We start from the raw sequence: 2,827 nt of genomic DNA on the forward strand, positions 1-2,827 counted from the left end.
ACCCATGGTATGACAAAGATTGTAAAAGTGCGAGGAGAGAAATTAAGGAAGTTGTTGATGAATCTCTTAAAATTAGCAAGATAAAAATATACAAAGCCCTAACTAAAAGGAAAAAAAGACAGTATATTCGTAAAAGACAAGAGAATCTCTTACACCTCTCTAAGGTAGCTCCTAAGAGATTCTAACTAGGAAAACTAAAGATAATAATAAATTTGTTTTACCCGACTGGAATTCCTATCTTAAAAAGCTTTATGAATCTCCAAATGTCAAGGATAACTTTGAAACCCTGCTCACAATGAAATAAGTTTTCTCATTAGAAGACATTAATTTTGGGGTTAATCGCTTGGCTAATGGGAAAGCTAAGGACATTGAAGGTTAGCAGGCAGAAATCTTAAAAATTGGAGATCCTGTCCTCATCCCCCACATTCACAAGATTTTCAATCAAGCAGTCAAGCAAGGGTTCCCTAAACCATGGACTCAAAGCCTCATTATCCCTATTTTTAAAAGTGGGGATACAAATAACCCCTCTAATTATCGGAAAATTATGATTAGCCCTCTCCTAGCCAAGTTATATGGTATTATTTTGGATAGGAAGTTGAGCATATGGCTTGAAAGTGAAGGTAAGCGGGCTCAAGGCCAAGTGGGTTTTAGAAAGCAGCACTCAACAATAGACCTCCTTGTTACGCTTAGGATCATTGTGGAGGAATGCTGCAATTATAAATCCAATCTCTTTTGTTGCTTTGTGGATTTTAGAAAGGCTTTCGATATGGTTCCTAGAAACAACCTTTGGAATAGATTAGAAGAGCTAAAGGTTCCTTTTGAGTTGAGAGCTGCTGCTATAAGGTTATACGAGAATGTGCCAAGTTAAAGAGCAATGAGGGGTGGTCGAAAGATATTAAGTGTAATATCGGAGTTAAATAAGGTTGGCCCCTCTCCCCTACCCTATTTGGCATTTATATCGACAAGCTAGAAGGTTGTTTAGAGGAAGCAGGATGTGATGGCACGATCTTAGCTGGGATAGTCATCATCCTTCTTCTCTATGCTGACGATATTGTTCTTCTCACAAGGTACCCATCTGATCTTGATAAGCAAATTATACTTCTTAAGGATTTATTCTCTACCATGGGTATGATTGTTAACACTGACAAAACAAAAGTTATGATTATCAAATCCAAGAAGGACACTTACGCCAATTTTATGTATGACAATAGTAACTTGGAGGAAGTTTCTTCCTACAAGTACCTAGGAATTGATATTCATCACAAGCTCAACTGGAATTATAGCATTGAGAAAAGGATTAATGGGGGATGGAAAGCTTATTTTGGTCTTGAAAATAATTGTAAAACGACAAACCTCGTAATGTGGGATAGAAAGAAGTTCCTCTTTGAAACTTTAGTCACTTTGGTTATCTTATATGGATGTGGGGTTTGGGGTTGTAGCATCTCTAGAGAATCCTAGAGAAATATTGAGCAAATCTAGAAGCGTTTTATAACGTATAACCTCAAAATTAAAAGCAACACACCCTATCCATTTCTCCTTAGCTATGACTAGGCTTCTGTTGTACAAGCACAAACTCAATAACATAGGAGACCATAGACTTCCTAAGCTAGCTTTAAATTCCAGCCAAAACCACCTAAGGCTCAAATGAGGCTGGTATAAAGACACCAAGGCCTGGTTAAACCATTGGGAGATCAACAAGAATGTTGCATTGCAAAACATTAATAATATTAAAAATATTGTTACTTCTAAGTTCAAAGAAAAAATGTGGTGTGAGAAAGATTTAGCAACTAAAAGAAAATTAAGATATTATAAGGAGGTCATCAACCCCACCCTAGAAGATCAAAAGTATCTCTCTGTTTTATCTAGCTCAAAGAAGAAAATTAATATAGCCAAGATTAGAACGAACTCTCATGAGCTCCATAGTGAAACGGGTCATTGGGCAGTTCCTAAAACACCATGGATGGAAAGGTTCTGCCATCTTTGTGAGAATATGAACATCGAGGATGAAAATTACTTTCTCTGAGAGTGAATCACCATTAATATTATTCATGGATATGGATATGGATATGAATATTTAAATATTGTTTGAAAGTGAAATAGATGATGATACATGGTCAAAATTTGAAGTGTTACTTTAGAGAATTATGTGAGTCGTGTTCACATCCAGTAAGGATATGCTCGTTATCTTTTCCATGGCATATTTTATCACTCTTGGGGAAGAAATATTTGATTTTTATTGTTCTTCTCGAAATTTTAGAGTAGCGGAATTAAAATATAAGAATATAAAACATCAAAAAATATATATATTATATTTTTATGATATTGAAGGGTGAATGTTTTTGAGTTTATGTTTTTTGGGCAAATGGTTTTCTGTTAACAGATTTTTGGCTAGTGATTTTCGTATTGGAAAATCATTTTTTTTCATTATAATCTAGTTTTGGTTAAGGAATCGAGGTATGAGAGATCGACGAAATTTATGTATTTTGTATAGTTGAAAATATTATGAAATAAGGAAAGTTGCGAAGCAACAAGTCTTTGTTCATAAAATTTAATTTGATTTTTTGACTTCACTGTCTGGTATAAAATTAAACACAATATACAAAAAGTCAGGTCGAGGAGAAATTTGAATTTTTGACTCTAGTGTCCTCAATGTATAAAATTGAACACAACCTACAAAATACCAAGTCTCGAAGTAGCTAATCATATAGACACTGATGATTAGAATCTCATCATGTATCGGAGCTTGAACCATACAAATGCAAGTATACTTTTATTCGGTGCATAAGTCTAATAGATTTTTGGGAAAATATCATAAGTTTTCGTGTAG

This window comes from Pinus tabuliformis, chromosome 6, assembly GCF_031772625.1.
Source record: "Pinus tabuliformis cultivar Carrire ecotype Pingquan chromosome 6, CPIR1, whole genome shotgun sequence".
Classification (NCBI taxonomy): domain Eukaryota; kingdom Viridiplantae; phylum Streptophyta; class Pinopsida; order Pinales; family Pinaceae; genus Pinus; species Pinus tabuliformis.